This window comes from Hemiscyllium ocellatum, chromosome 16 (assembly GCF_020745735.1).
Source record: "Hemiscyllium ocellatum isolate sHemOce1 chromosome 16, sHemOce1.pat.X.cur, whole genome shotgun sequence".
NCBI classification, from domain to species: Eukaryota; Metazoa; Chordata; class Chondrichthyes; order Orectolobiformes; family Hemiscylliidae; genus Hemiscyllium; species Hemiscyllium ocellatum.
Window position 1 is genome coordinate 29,475,131 of NC_083416.1, and position 17,642 is coordinate 29,492,772.

The 17,642-nt window shown below is 40.3% G+C and overlaps 1 protein-coding gene across 3 annotated transcripts in view; it reads left to right on the top strand.

Annotated features, from left to right (window-relative positions):
* Window positions 1-17,642, top strand: part of LOC132823359 (uncharacterized protein KIAA0232-like) — a 134,036-nt gene that overhangs the window by 87,751 nt on the left and 28,643 nt on the right. The window lies entirely within an intron of this gene.

A 17,642-nucleotide genomic window follows, 5' to 3' on the forward strand; every position in this document is an offset into this window, starting at 1 on the left:
GGGAGTGTGTGTGTGTGTGAGAGAGGGGGGGAAAGTGTGCCTGTATGTGTGTTCTTGGGGAAATTCTTGGACACATTCATCTCCATCAGGGACAGTCACGTCAGTATCTCACTGTACCACAAACCCACAGATAAGCTCATGATGCTGCACTTCTGTTGATTCCACCTTAAACACATTAAAACAGCCATCCCCTACGGACAGGCCACACTCATACGCAGAATCTCTTTAGATGAGGAGCAAAAAAGACAGACACTTGAAGGTGCTGAAAGAAGCCCTCATAAGAATGGGATACAACGCTCAACTCACTGATTGTCAGTTCCAACGTGCCACAGCGAAAAACCATTATGACCTCCTCAGGAGACAGACACAGGACACAACCAAGAGGGTACCCTTTGTCGTCCAGTACTTCCTGGGAGCGGAGATACTACATCATGTTCTTCACAACTACAATGCATTATTGATGATGAATTAGATTAGATTAGATTAGATTAGATTAGATTACTTACAGTGTGGAAACAGGCCCTTCGGCCCAACAAGTCCACACCGACCCGCCGAAGCGCAACCCACCCATACCCCTACATTACCCCTTACCTAACACTACGGGCAATTTAGCATGGCCAATTCACCTGACCCGCACACCTTTGGACTGTGGGAGGAAACCGGAGCACCCGGAGGAAACCCACGCAGACACGGGGAGAACGTGCAAACTCCACACAGTCAGTCGCCTGAGTCGGGAATTGAACCGGGTCTCAGGCGCTGTGAGGCAGCAGTGCTAATCACTGCGCCACCGTGCCGCCCACTAATGTTCCTGGTTCTTCCCTATGTCTCCATTTCTCACCTTTAAACAACTACCAAATCTTAAACAGTCCATTGTTCACAGCAAACTACCTAGCCTTCAAGACAACATCGACCAGAACACTATACAATCCTGTCATGGCAACCACTGCAAGACATATCAGAATGTCAACATGGATGCTACCATTACACATGGGGATATCACCCACCACATGCGCGGCAGGTACTTGTGTGACATGGCCAATGTTGTCTATCTCATACGCTGCAGACAAGGATGCCTGCAATATTGGTGAATTCTTGCAGACGCCACAACAACTGATGAATAGACACTGCATTATAATTGCCAGACAGGGATGCGCCCTCCCAGTGGGGGGACACTTTGTAGTCAAGGACATTCGGTCTTGGGTGCACTTTATCCAAGATGGGCTTTGTAATACACAACAGCACAGAGACTCATAGCCAAATTCGGTACCCATGAGGACGGACTCAGCCGGGATCTTGGATTCATGTAACACTACAGGTGACCCCACTACACTATACATTCTCACTCACACACACACACACACTCCCACTTCTCTGTGTGTGTCTCTCTCCCTCCCTCTCGCAGGCATAAATTCCATCATGCACACACTCTATTAAGCATGCGCACACGCATATGTCTAATGGGGTGAATTTGTATTTGCAGATACATTCTATTTTGTTCAAAAAGAACACAATCTTTAGGCAGTCAGTCAATGTGACATTTTATAAATTCCTACTTTGAAAATAAAACAAGTCTGACTCCAGGTTGAAATATAGACAGACTCTAACCTCACACCTTTGAGGTATTACCTGAGCTGAGAAGTCACCTTTTTTAATACACAGCCATCTAGGTATGTCTAAGACATTGCATCAGTTGTATGACACTTGATCTTTTACTTATAAATTCTGCTTCTTATATACCTGCCTGACTAGCTATCTGTTGGAGGAGCAGTGCTCCAAAAGCTAGTACCCTCAAATAAACCTGTTGGACTATAACCTGGTGATGTATGATTTTTAACTTTAAAATTTAAAAAAAGCATTGCCAGTTAATTCAGTGGCAGGAAGGAATCACTGACACAGGAATTCTGCTTACTGGAAGTGGAATGCAAATGTTGAAATAAGTGTGAATCAAGGCTGGTTAGAGTCAGAGCTGAAAATGTGTTGCTGGTTAAAGCACAGCAGGTCGGGCAGCATCCAAGGAACAGGAAATTTGACGTTTCGGGCCAGAGCCCTTCATCGGACCAGGCTCTGGCCCGAAACGTCGAATTTCCTGTTCCTTGGATGCTGCCTGACCTGCTGTGCTTTAACCAGCAACACATTTTCAGCTCTGATCTCCAGCATCTGCAGACCTCACTTTTTACTCGCTGGTTAGAGTCATACTTGATGCAAAGGATTGTTGTGGTTGATGGACGTCAGCCTACTCCGTTCCAGGATATCTCTGCAGGAATTCCTCGCAGTAGTCTCCTCGGCCCAGCCCTTTCCAGCTGATTCATTAATAACCTTCTCTCCATCGTCATTTCTGAAGTAGGGATGTTTTCTGATGATGACACATCACCATTTGCGAGACCTCAGATACTGAAGCAGCCCCTGCCCAAATGCTTTATTCAGGCTTGAACCGATAACATTCACAACACATATGCCAGGCAAAGACCATTTCCAACAAGAAAGGATCTCACCATCACTTCTTGACCGGAATGATGTCACCACCACTGAATTCACCACTATAAACATTCTGGAGGTTACTATTGACCAGAAACTGAACTGGACTCACCCAATAAATACAATGGCTATAAGAGCAAGTCACAGAGAAGAAATCCTGCAGTGAGTAACTCACCACCTGATTCTCCAAAACCTGTCTACTATCTACAAGGAATACTCCCATTTGCCTGGGTGGGTGCAACCCCAACAACACTGAAAAACTTTTAATCATCCAGGGAAAAATTAGTCCACTTGATTGATACCACTTACACTAACATTCACTCCCTCCACCACTAATGCACAGTATGAGCAGTATCTGCCATCTACAAAATGAAGTGCAGAAATTCACCACTACTACTTAGTCAGCACCTTCCAAATTCACAACTACATGTGTCGTGAAGGGTAAGGGCAGCAGATATATGGGACCAACACCACCTGCAAATTCCCCTCCAAATCATTCTTTTCCTGATTTGGAACATATCGCTGTTTTTTCGGTGTCGCTTGAACTTCCTTCTTAACAGCATTGTGGGTCTAGCTATAGCATGTGAACTGCAGCAGTTGAAGAAAGCAGATCACCACCACCTCAAGGAGAATGCAAGATGGTAAATAAATGACACCTGTATCCCATGAATGTTTTTAAACATTCCACACAGATTAAATATGATACATTTAATACATCTTAGCTGTCCCACATATATGGTGTTAGAAGAATTGTAATAGGCAGTGTATACATGGGTAAACATTTTCTAACATTCATCATGGATTTTCAGTAGAATTACTGCATTAATCTGAGGAATTAGCAGTTTTACAATAGCAGGGGTCATACTTTAAAACTTCAGTGTAGTTTTACCTATTTCTTTTATCTCTGAACACTTCAGGAGTGGTGAATCACTAAAGGGTTATTCTAGCAGCTGTTGCACTCACCACTTGCTCCTTTTATTAGCAATGTAAAGTATAATCTAATTTTAAATCATGAATGGGATGATTGCTTGATGCCTGCATGGCCCAAGGTTGTGTTAACCATCTGGAGTATACTTAATATTAAGCTGGCTAAAAGAGACATTTTAAATCTTGCAGGTGATTATAAATTGATTATTTCTAATTGTGCCTTTGTGAAGTCTTGTCTTAAGTTGTTCTCATAAACCCTGCATAGTTTGTATATTTGTTAACGTGTATGTTTTTCAATAATTGGTTTATACCCTTATATAATAATATCTGAATGGATTTAAATTTTACAAAGCTTCCTTCTCACCACATATGCATACTCCAACAACATGCATCTTTATGCATGTTCTTACTTACCTTGAAATGTACTATCGCTGAAACGAATGCATTGTGTTTCATGGTTGCTCTCCTTTACATCCCTCTTGATTCAAACACACATTCACTCCTCCTTTCCCTTTACCACCAACCCAATATGCAAACACAATACCTTTTTAAAAAAAGCACACAAACTCTTATTTCCTGAAGTGTTCTCTGAAAATGTAATAGTTTTTTTGCAATCATTTTACTGGTGTAAATGTTTTTGTTTTACCTGAGAGTGTCCAGTAAGTAGGAATGATCAGGTTATGTGCCCAATTTTTGTAGATAATGCATAAAGGTTAATAAAATATTAATTAAACTATTAAATGAATTCTAAAATTGAGGGAAATAGAACATTGGTTTAAAGAGTTCAGAAAGTAACTTTGTGAAAGTGAGTTCAAAAATGTCCAAGAAAGCATGTGACTTGTAGGCCTTTGGTATTCATTCTTTCCTTTATTGGTAAGAGCATTGAGTATAGGAGTTGGGAGGTCATGTTGTGGCTGTGCAGGAAATTAGTTAGGCCACTTTTGGAATATTGCATGCAGTTCTGGTCTCCTTCCTATTGGAAAGATGTTGTGAAACTTGAAAGGGTTCAGAAAAGATTTACAAGGATGTTTCCAGGGTTGGAGGATTTGAACTACAGGGAGAGACTGATTAGGCTGGGGCTGGTTTCCCTGGAGTGTCGGAGGCTGAGGGTGACCTTCCAGAGGTTTATAAAATCATAAGAGGCATGGATAGGATAACTAGACAAGGTCATTTCCCTGGGGTGGGGGAGTCCAGAACAAGAGGGCATAGGTTTAGGGTGAGCGGGGAAAGATATAAGAGTCCTAAGGGGCAACTTTTTCACACAGATTATGGTGCGTGAAAGGAATGAGCTGCCAGAGGAAATGGTGAAGGCTGGTACAGTTACAGCATTTAAAAGGCACCTGGATGGATATGTAAATAGGAAGGAGTTAGAGAGATATGGGTCAAATGATGGCAAATGGGACTAGATTAGGTCAGGATATCTGGGTGGCATACACGAGTTGGACCAAAGGGTCTGTTTCCGTGCTGAACATCTCTATGACTCTGTGTCTTAGATTAAATGCCTTGCAAACTACCTGGGGAGATAATTGATTAAATGTTTACAAAATTGAGATGTATGATCAACAGAGAAACGGATGGTCAGGGAACACTAGCACTTTGCCTTTAGGAGAAAATACTGATATTTTCAATAGGGCAGTTTTTAGCTTGTGAAAGCTAAATTTAGTTTGGAAAGAACTCCAGTTTGTTTTAGTAGTCCAAAGAGAGAGGTTCGGAAAAATCTAGAGTATCAGTTCATGTTGAATGTGAGAAGTCAGTGAGTTAACCTATACATTTTTTTGTTTCTGGAAAAGATGGAAAGAATCACATCTGAGTGTGGGGAAACATCTGAAAGAGAGAGCTTGGAGCCATGCCTGTTAAGTAAGAAATTAAAGTATTAATGTAGGAGTGATACTTCATTGGGGTTGAGTGTTTGTAAAGGATGTTGAGAAAAGGATGTTGAATTGTTTTATGCAATCTTTCAAAATGTAGCTTTTTAATTCTTCTGTGATAAGCTTTTTTCTCTCATTCAGCATACATTAGCAGACTTGTGTGCATATGTTCAGTGACTACAGTAACTATTTTACAGAAGTAAAATTTGTGTTCTATCAGGCCTAGTTTCAGTCTTGGCTCTGACTTGCCCAGAATTGCAGTCAGCTAGGATCATAACATTGGTTACATGCAGCAAGTAATTAAAGTGTGCAGTGCCTCTATCACTTGAATGACTAAAAATGTTATTACAACTAGAAAATAATTTCATGTAGAGAGGGAAGGTGTGAAGGAAAATGTGTGTCCTTGTGAAGGAAAGAAAGTTCAGTCTATACCTGTTCTTGTTTGCAATCATGTCCGTAATTTTGATGCCTAATTCCAGTACTGCTGTATAACCTTTTGACAAGGCAGTGAACTTCAAAGGAAAGGTTTTTTTTTTAGTTGCTTTTTCTCCATTTTGCTCTACTTAATTGAAACTTGTGTATATAGTTGAACTTTAGAAGAAGATTTTTAACATTAATTTGATGAAAGGCTGGTTGTATCAGACAATGTGGGGACAACATTTTAACAAAAACAGTTGCAAAGACTTTGTTATATCATCTTTATGATAAATATCTTGGGTTGTTTATTTAACCATCTTTTTAATGGACTAACTGAAATGGAGAGATCCGTTTTAGAGTTCCATGTTTTTAGACCCTCAGCAAGTAGTCTTTAAAACATAATTGTGACCAAGTTTGGAATAAACTAAGTTCCTAATACAAAGAAGCTGTAGCCAGAGAAAATCATGGAAAATTCAAAATATTTGAACTAATTAGAGAAGAAAAATTAACACACTTCAGATCAGGCAAAACAAAAGTTTGGAGGGTTTTCAGATTACCACTATTGTTTGAAGTGATGCTATGCGAGGGAGGAGAAAGTGAAGGAGGAACAATGGGGAGAAGGTCATTATTCGCAGCAATATCAACTCGCCTAAAGGCAAAAGCAGACAGCAGTAAATATGAAAAGTGCCAAAAAATGTATCATGTAGCCCGATTAACCTTCACCCTCTTGAGATTAGTAGCAGTGTAGATGCCTATCTGTAATCAATTTGATTCATTCCATGTCATGGTAAGAAATGGCTGAAGGCATTGAAAACAGCAAAGGTAACAGACCCTGACAAAATCTTGACTAGCGCTAAGGATGCATGCTCTGGAACTAGCTGTACTGTTATTAAAGCTGTTCTAGTATAGTTACAACACTGGCATTGTTGAATTTAGAAAATTGCCCAAGTATAGCTCTGCTGGTATCTTTTTGGTCCCAGCTGTCTTATCCTTCACGTTCTTGATGGCAATTTCTTCCAGGTTAATGTTCAACTTCTGAGGTGAATTCAATCCAAGCAGATCTATTAAAACATAGCAAGAAGACAGCACAGCACATTTCAACAAGGTCTGAACTGCAAAGAACATCCTGGTTTACTGGTGGTAAGGAGTAAAATCGAGCTGCCTGAAAAAGGAAACTTGGCTACTGCAACAATTGGAGATGTGTAATACTGCTGGAAATGCCAACAAAGTTTGTTGGATAGTGTTGCTCAACAGTTTGAAAGAAGATTTGGACAAACAAGTGAAAGCCAAACCAGTTTCCAGGGTGGCATCACGTACTTTGAGAAGACCTTCATGCTTTGGAATGTTGTACTCCAGTATAATCTGCAGCCAGCATATTCCCCACATAATCATTACCACCAAGCCAGGGGAATTAACCCTGGTTTAATGGAGAGTGCAGGAGGGCATCAGAGGAGTAGCACCAGTCATACCTAAAAATGAAATGTGAAGCTACCAAATAGGACTAAGTGCATGCCAAACAGCAAATAATACACAGAGCTATGCAATCCCATAATCAACTGATAAGATCTAAGCTCTGCAGTCCTACCACATCCAGTCATTAATGGCGACAGACAATTAAACAACTCCCTGGAAGAGGAGGTGGCTCCACAAATATCCCCATCCTCATTGCAAACGATAAGTCTGAGGCAGTGCCAGCAACCTTTAGCCAGAAGTGCCAAGTGGATGATCCATGTTAACCTCCTGCGTTGGTCTCCACCATTGCAGGTACCAGTCCTCAGCCAATTCATTTCATTTCACTGATGTCAAGAAATGACTGGAGACACTGGATGCTGCAAAGCCTATGGGCCCTGATAATAGTACTTAAAACTTGCCATTCCTCTAGCCAGTCTATTCCAGTACAGTTACAACACTGGCAACTATTGAACAGTGCAGAAAATTACCCAGGTATGTGCTGCACATAAAAAGCAGGACAAATCCAACCTAACCAATAACTGCCCCATCAGTCTACTGTCCATATCAGTAAAGTGATGGAAGGTGTCGTTAACAGTGTCATCAAGCAGCACCTGTTCAGCAATGACTTTTTTAAAAATTCATTTGTGGGACATGGATATCGCTGGCTGGCCAGCATTGATATCCCATCCCTATTTGCCCTTGAGAAGTTGGTGGTGAGCTGCCGCCTTGAATCAGTGCTGTCACTCTCACCTCACCTCTGGAATTCAGCTCTTTTAGTCCATGGTTGAAACAAGGCTGTAATGACATCAGGAGCTAAGTGATCTTAGCAAAAACCAAATTGGGCTTCACTGAGCAGGTTGTTGCTGAGCAGGTGCTGCTTGATAGCACTATTGTTGACCCCTCCCATCACTTTGCTGATGATGGAGAGTAGACTGATTGGGCAGTAATTGGCCAGGTTGGATTTGTCCTGCTTTTTGTGTACAGGACATACGTGGGCAATTTTCCACATTGTTTGGTAGGTGCAGTGTTGTAACTGTACTGGAAGAACTTGGCTAGGGGAGCAGCAAATTCTGGAGCACACGTCTTTAGTACTACTGCCGAAATGTTAGCTGGTCCTATTGCCTTTGCAGTATCCAGTGTCTCCAACCATTTCTTGATATCACATGGAGTGAATTAAATTGACTGGAGACTGGTATTTGTGATGCAGGGGACCCTGGAGGAGCCCAAGATGGATCATCCATAGACACCTCTGATTGAAGATTGTTGCGCATACATCGGCCTTATCGTTTACACTGATGTGCTGGGCTCCTTCATCATTGAGTTCAGTTTGGGTCCGCCAGACCCACTTGGCTGCTAATCTCATTATAGCCTCGATTCAAACATGGACAAAAGTGCTGAATTCCTGAAGGTAGGTGAGAGTGACAGCCCTTGATATCAAGGCTACATTCAGCTTAGTGTGGCATCAAGGAGCCCTTGCAAAACTGGAATCATTGGATATCGGGGCAAACTCTTTGCTGGTTAGAGTCATACTTGGAACATAAGATAGCTGTGGTTGTCCTCAGTTCCAGGACAAATCTGCACGACTTCCTCAGGATGGTGTCTTAGGTCCAACAATCTTCAGCTGCTTCATCAATGACCTTCCCTCCATCATAAGGTCAGTAGTGAGGGTGTTTGCTGATGAGCGCACAATGTTCAGCACCACTCACAGCTTCTCAGGTACTGAAGCCGTCCATGTTCAAATGCAACAAGATCTGAACAATATTCACGCTTGGGCTGGCAAGTGGCAAGTAATGTTTGTACAACATTTTTTGTACACAAATGCCAGGCAATGATTGTCTCCAATAAGAGAGAATCTCAACCATTATCCCTTGACATTCAGTGATGTTACCATCACTGAACTCCCCCACTATCCACATTCTGGGGGTTACCATTGACTCATTGGAATTTGCCACAAAAATGCAATGGCTACAAAAGCAGATTAGAAGCGAGAGTAGTAAGTCATTCATCTCCTGACTTCCCAAATCCTGTCCATCATCTACAAGGCATAAGTCAGGACTTTGGAATACACTCCACTTGCTTGGATCGATGCAGCTCCAACAGCATTCAAGCTTGATACCATCCAGGACAAAGCAGCCCGCTTGATTGGCATCATATCCACAAATATCCACTCCCTCCATCACCGACACTCAGTAGCAGCAGTGTGTACAATCTACAAGATGCACTGTAGAAATTCACCAAATATAACAGACAACATCTTCCAAACCCATGACCGCTTCCATCTAGCAATATCACCCATTGGTGGATCAGAATTTTGTAGATAACATTGCCATGCTGGATGAAGAATCATGTGCACACCAAGACGTGACTGCACTTTTGAACAGAGGTTGGTGTATGCATCACTTGTGAGAAAACCAGGACAATGAGAACTGGTGGAAACAAGTTCCACCGTTTACCATTGGGCAACAAATCATGGAGGATGCTAACCACCTTCCCTGAATAGGCTGCAACAACTCCAGGGCGGATCATGTAGGAATTGACAGCCACACAAGAATTGGCAGTGCAGCATTTTTCTTTCAGTGGCAGCACACAGCCATAAAGCTTTAACTCTGTGCCATTTGTCATACCAACTGCAATTTATGCCATTGAAACATGAAAGAGAATTAATGTGTCACATAATCTTGACAAACACCAACATAACACCAATATAAGAAATACTACATGCAGCAAAGTGCAGCAGAGGACTCGTCAGAGATAAATATAAATACCATGGAGGGACTATAGAGTCCGGCAGGACAAGTACATAAATTCCCAAACAGGTCACTTTTTTTTATTTGAGGGCCCCTCTTTTGCAGATCTGTCTTAAATGTGCGACCTGTTAATTTTAATCATTGACTTCTAATTCTACATCCTCCCAGAGGAGGAAACATCTTTTCTCCAACCTAACTGTCAAGATCCCTTAAGATCGCTCATGTTTCAATCAAGTAGTCACCTACTCTTCAAAATACCAACAGATGCAAACCTTGCCTATCCAAAACTTTCCTCATCAGACTACCTGCCTATTTCAAGTATTTGTCTAGCAAGCCTTCTGTGAATTGCTTCTAGTGTATTTACACTTCTCCTTAGATAAAGAGATCAATCTGTACATAGTACTCACCATTCTCACCAATGCCCTGTATATCTAACGGAAACAGAAGCATAAAAATGTTATGGTGCAGAAATAGGCCATTCAGGACATTGTGTATGCACTGGCTGTCCAAATGCACATCATGACTTTGTGCCATTCTTCTGCTTTTTTCTCCATAACCTAGCACATCATTTCTACTCTAATAATCATATAATACTTGGTAACCTCCCCACTTACATTTGTACACGAGATATTAACATTCTGTTAGCTTTTCTAATTACTAGACATACATAGTAGCCTTTCTGCAATTCTTGTCTAGGGCACCCAGATCCATTGGCGTTTTGGAGCTCTGCTACCTCTCGCCACTTAAATATTGTTATTGTTCCTGCCAAAATGAATAGTTTCACATTTTCCTACATTATACTCTGTTTTCTGGATCTTTAGCCGTTCCCTTAGCCTATCTTTGAAACAAAGACAAAATGCTGGAGAAATTCAGCAGATCTGACAGTATCTGTGGAGAGAGAAATTAATTTGGATTTAGAATCTAGTGTGACTTCTGTCTTTTTGACATAAGTTATTAACATTGATGTATACAAGTTGTCAACGAAGTGCAGGTTGAATATTTAGCTTTAGAATTTAATATTTCAGAAAGTTGAACTCTTATTAAAAATGAAGAAAAAAGTCTCACCCCAAACAAACAACATTATATTGGTGCAACTTATGGGACTAATTAAGTCACCAAGTATGTTAATTTGCTCAGGTCTAAGAAAGATAAATGTTCTTTGACTTTAACTATGAGGTAGAGAAATTTTATGTGCTCTTTGTTGATCAAAGTGTAGTATTTTTATTCTAACTTTTTTATAAACCAGTTTTCATTTTGTGCTGCGAACATAGAGGATTACCTAATTGTTGAATGAACTACTTTAGATAGTATGCCTCAGGGGCTAGTAGATAGCCTCGGGGCTTGTAGCTTGTTGTTTAAATGTTTTTAGGTTGTTCTTAGAAAAAGTCAAAATTGTATGGAATGGTATTTCACTCTAATCTGTCATGCATATTGCATTAAATTTTGAACAATTTTGTGCAGTTTTTTTTCTAACATTTAATTTCAAACTTACAATATCTGCATTTCCACAAACATTCCTCTTGAAACAATGACTGGAATTATCTTGGCAAAGTTGCACTGTTAGTGTGACCTGAAGAATGAGACTAATTTTGCAATAGAATATTCTGTCATGTTTGGCCATGCAGTAAAATAGTGCTTCAAAACTTATTATAAAGCGATCTACTAAGTAACATTTTTGGAAAAAAAAGCAGATCAATCAGTCAACTTTTAAGTAGTTGCTTAATTTCCATGTTTTGTTTCTTTTTACAACTCTAAAGGTTGTAGGGCATACTGTGGTACAATTGTTTTGCTTGTAGCTTTTCTCTGATATCTTACCCAGGTGACTACTCTTCGTAATGAATCTGAAAAACAAATGGAGGTGTGTTTTTGATCATCGTAGCTATTTCTGACTTTGTCCTTGTTCTGATGTTCACTGTTGTATTTATGTTAGGGTTGCTCCCTTGCATTTGTTTTTAAACATGAATGTCAATTTTGTGACATCAATGAAAAATGAGATCTACATTCAGAAATTTAAATGGTTACAATGCAACAATGTGTTAATTTTTCACAATTACCTCTTACTGGAACAGTCTCATTCCTGATTATAGCATATGTGCAGAAAGGTCTTAAAGCCTCAACCAGAATGAAATTTCCAGAACTACAAAACTACTTTGAGGTCATTTGATATTAAGCTATTTTTCAGCTCCATATTTAAATGTGAAGCTGAGAGTTATAGTTGTAGGTGCAACTGATAAGATTTAAGAAAATTTGAATTGACTTATGCATTCCAAACTGCATTTCTTCTTAATATGGGGATTTCTTCATACAACTTCAACTTCCCAGTAATAATAATAGTCGGCTTCCAGGAATTTCTCGGATTCCATTTGAAGGAATTGAACTAGGTCACAATATAATGTTTACACGTACAGAGAGATCAACTTCTGGATTATCTATTTAGAACTTATTGCTTTAATATAAAAACAGCATTTGAAAGTTTCATCTGGAATGTGATCTGGTCTTGCCATGCTGTCTAAAATATCTAATCGGCTATGGAGTACCACAGCCTGAAAACAATAACTTGATTTGATTAACATGTATCCAGTTATTAATTCAGTTATGTTAAGTTGTATTAAAGGGGAAATGGAGTGCTGTTATAATATCTATTTTAGATATTAAAATAGATTGTACAGAAAATTGTCATTATTTATACACCTTAATAAAATCAAAATGGTTGACAATTTGGCAGTTAGAGTCATAGAGGTAAAAGCAAGGACTGCAGATCCTGGAAACCAGAGTCTAGATTAGAGTGGTGCTGGAAAGCACACAGCAGGTCAGGCAGCATCCGAGAAGCAAGAAAATTGACGTTTCGGGCAAAAGCCCTTCGGCAGGGTGCCTGCAGGCATCCTGCCTCTATTCCTGATGAAGGGCTTTTGCTTGAAACATCGATTTTCCTGCTCCTTGGATGATGCCTGACCTGCTGTGTTTTCCAGCTAGGAGAAAGTAAAGGACTGCAGATGCTGGAGATCAGAGCTGAAAAATGTATTGCTGGAAAAGCGCAGCAGGTCAGGCAGCATCCAAGGAGCAGGAGAATCGACATTTCGGGCATAAGCCCTTCTTCAGGAATGAGGAGGGTGTGCCAAGCAGGCTAACCACAAGGGACGAATGCGGATTTCTCCAGCTTCCTCATTTCCCCTCCCCCCACCTTATCTCAGTCCCAACCCTTGGACTCAACACCGCCTTCTTGACCTGCAATCTTCGTCCTGACCCCTCTCCCCACCCCCTCTCCGGCCTATCACCCTCACCTTAACCTCCTTCCACCTATCGCATTCCCAGTGCCCCTCCCCCAAGTCCCTCCTCCCTACCTTTTGATGCTGCCTGACCTGCTGCGCTTTAACCAGCAACACATTTTCAAATCAATTAGAGGACTTCTTTCTAAGTCAAACACTCTAATTGAAAGCTTTCTCTATCCAGTTCAAATGTTCTCATTTCTCTTTTTAGAATTCAAACTTTTCCTTGTTTTGATTCTTTCTTTTATTTTCTGATTTCTAATTTTTAGCCTTTATCTCCTTCTCGGGGAAGAAATGTGAATTGCATGGGGACAAATGTTGAAAGTAAAAGCAAATAATTTTAAGCAAGATGAGAGGGACAAGCCTTTTACAAAAAGGATGGTAAGTTCCTGGACTGCACTGCTAGAGGAGGTGATGGAGGCAGATACATTAGCAACATTTAAGAGGCATCTTGGCAAATGCATGAATAAGCAGGAAATGGAGGGATACAGACCGCATAATGGTGAAAGGTTTTTAGTTTTGAAAGGCATCATGTGTCAATGCAGTCTTGGAGGGCCAAAGGACCAGTGCCTGTGCCGGACTATTCTTTGTTCACTCTGTGAGCTCCATTTCACACAAGATCCAAACTGCAGCTAGATATTTCTTCCCGACAAACTCCGATAAATTGGCAATCCTTTCTAAACTCTACCAATTTCCTGATAGTAGCCTGCTCTTGGATATCCTAAAACAGATCTTCAAAGCTAATTATCCCACACCTAAAATTTGTACAACTTGCCATTTTGCAGGTATATCTCTTCTATTCTGATTCTATTAAACATTCCTGTAACCCTGTAAACTGCTATTTCTTTTGATATTCTGGCATTGGCAAAAGCCTGGTATTTTAATTATGTTACCTTTATAACAACAATGTTTCTGGAATTAACCATCATCTCTTTAAAATACTAACAGTAGCCATAAGCTAGATTTGCTCAACCATTTAAAATCAGCAGAGAATTGGCCAATGACCAGAGTGAATTTAGGTACATGTGTTTCTCTTGATATTGGATGTCTTGATATGGATATTTGTCTGGAATTTGAGGGAGCACTTGACGCAAACTGGGGAATATGATTCATGAGCTTCAAGTTAGTCTTTTGTTTGGGTGCAACAGCAGTATTCTGAAATTTTCTGATTCAGGATATTTCTTGAATTTTCAGTGTTGATAAGTTGAAAAGTTTACTGTCTGTTTGTGGAGGTGTACTCCTCCACTATTGGCAGTGAAAGTAAAGGTCCATTGGGCAAATGAAAAGATACAAAATAAGCTAGGATCCAAACCACAGCCATGTTTCACCACATCCTTGATCAAAAAACAATCCAAAGTGGAGCTAGCAAACTGAATGGTGCCATGGAGGAATGGTATGAAACTACATACCTTGAGAGTGAAACCAATTTTCTCTAGTGTCTAGTAGAGATCTGGACAAAGTGTCAAATACTTTCTCCAAAAGCAAGGTAGAGTGAAGTTTGTGGCTCTCTGCACTTCTCTTAAAGCTGACAAGGAAGATCATATTTACTTTGCATCAACCTACTCGGAAGCTGCATTGTTTCTCCAGCTCTGTTTTTTCTTCAGATTTCCAGTATCTGGAATATTTTGCTTTTTTAAAATTTCTCTTGGTATATTTTGTTGGCTGATTCGTGGAGCCACCTTAGAATGGCGTCAGTAAAGGGCTTCCTAGTGACATTGAAGATTATATACCCCAATAGTTGTTGCAGTTCCCCTAATAACTCTTTCGTTCTTGAATGCCCATCATGGCAACTGATGGGGTTTAAATTGAATTGATACTTTTGGAATTAAAATTCAAATGGTGACCGTGCAGCTATTGTCAAGTGTCAGCAAAAACCTATCTGGTTTACTAATTTACTTAAGGTAAGGAGGGCTGATTACATTCCCTCATCTGGCCTACTTGTGGCTCCAGGTCCACTGTTAAATGTCCATTGAAATGGCTGAACAATCCGTTCCATTATATCAAAATACTCGAAAGTGTAAAAGGAATGAAGCTAAATGCATTACCCAGCATCAACCAAAGCTTCAAAATTGACAACGGCCAAGTCAGCCTTGTCAAGTTTGAAAATCCTCCTGACTTGGCTTGTCCCAGAAATTGGAAGTTCTGTCCCATAGACTAGTTGAGCAATAGACTGGTAAAGCCACAATCTTAGAAATTTACAGCCAATTTACCAGACCCCACTGTCTTAAATCAATGTCAGGACATATCCACCAGAGGAAGCAGCATAGTGATGTAAAGTCGGGAAGGAGTTGGTCTGGGTGTCCTCAGCCTTACCACTGGATCCCATGACATCTCATGATGTCAAATCAAAAGTGAATATGCAAACAGCTTCACTAGGAATAGTTAAGTAGGACAAATACTGAAGGAATTCTATAGGCACAGCTGCCTGACCTTTTTTTTGTGTGGCAGATGGTAAGGGACTAGTCATGAAAGGAAAACCTCCTCCTTTGTCCTCATGCTCACCAATCTACCTATTACAGCTGTACTTGGCGGTAGAGCTAGGAATAATCACAGCATAGCTCCTGCTAAAAACAGTAAAGAGTTAAAAAGAGTTATGGTTGCCAAAGTTTGTTAAATATCTCCATGATAACAGTTATTGTTCTTTTTAAAGCACATTTACAGATTGTTCATGATATTTCAAATACCTAATTCCCATGTAAATTTCCCAATATTTGTTTCACGTTAATGAAAAGATTAAAAGGAGGTTTGATTATTATATTTGTCATTTCCTGATTAGATGTCTGAGAGTCCGTTTTAACTAAATTAGGTGTTTTATTTATTTATTGTCAATTTTATTATGTTACAAAATACAATGAAAGGTATTTTATGAAGTTCCCACTCTTCATTATCATCTTAAAATCGTAAAAATAAACCAAAACATCACGTATATAGGAAGAAAATAAAGAAAGTGTTCAACTTTACAGTCTTTCTTGTTAAGTGCTATTGGCCTGGTAATCAGGCATGAGTCCACTTCGCCACGTCTCTGTGGCTGAAACTGAAATCGCCAATTTTTGGCACCATCTTCCCTCCACCAATGCCATCATCACTGAGTCCTCGCTGGACCATGCCACTGCAGACATCACCAATGCTGCTGGGTACTGCACCAGCCTAAACTTGTCATGAGTTCACTTTGGGGCCCATCTCATCCATGCAGGTTCTGCCATGCTACTGGGTCTTGTACTTGGCCTAAGCTCTCTTCTGCCACCACCTCAATGAATCTGCGCTGGGTACATACACCACTGAAAACGCAAACTCCCCTCCAATGCAGTAGCCGTGAGTCAGCACCAGGACTGACTCGTTGATGCAGAAGCCAGGAATCCAAATCCGCCATCTCCACGAGTCTGTGCTAGGCTTACTAGCCACTGCCAATGCTGTCACCGTGTCTGAGTCTTCAACAAGCGATAAGTGAAATAAAAGACATGAGAAAAGCAAAACAAAACAAAAAATGGGGATCGAGGAGAAACAAAACTAAAAATAGCAGATGGGGCAGATGAGCCCTGGGCTCAGATTCCACCACCATCTTGCCAGAAGAGAGCTTTATAACATATTGCTGCTCCACATTGGGTATTCCCATGAAACTACATTACAATCAATTTGTTCTTTGTGAATTGGTGGTTTCACCTTGGCTGAATGGTTGAATGGGTCATCTCAACAGTAGAAGCAAAGAAATCTGACTGTTACCACTTATGATTAATATATCAAATTTGGGAATTGGGTTTGAGTGGGCTTTGAGTTGTGAAGAAAACAACTGTGGGGTGTCATTGCCTTGTAGAACCAGTTGAAGATTTGGCAGAGTGGGAGACATGATGATCCTTAATATTGTCAAGCAGAGATTAGCAGTAGAAGACAGGTTCGGTTGAAGTCTTTTTCTGAAGCGGAAGTAGCATGAATAACTAACTTGGATGATATTTGGTCAGGTAGAAGAAATTCAGGTTTTCAACACAAAGCAGGCATCTGTCAAGTTGGGTCTATGTGCCAGCATGTCTAGACATGAGCAACTCTAAGAAATGGACTGACATCATAAAAACAAAAGAATGTGGATTTAGAGACCAGAGGAGCACCAAAAAGAACCAGCAAAAGCAGAATTATTTGCAATGCCTATGTCAGGGCCAAGCAGTATATGTTGTGCAACTGATTAATGACTACATTTTTCTTTGCTATACTTCTTCCATAGAACTCATGTGTCATAGCAACATGCTTGTGACAAATGCAGAAATATATACTCTCTTATTTGGCACAAACACTGAGTTATTTTTGGCATGCTCATTTGACATTTAATCAGTACACTGTCAACTGACTGCTGTGCCTGATTTTTTTTTAAACTAGAAATTGTGACACCCAGCCTCCTTCAGTTTAAACATGGTAGGTAGTTTTCAAGCCAACAATAATTATTTTTAGCAATAAATTCAATTTTTTTTTCTCTATTTAGGAAGTGTATTAGATTTAACTTT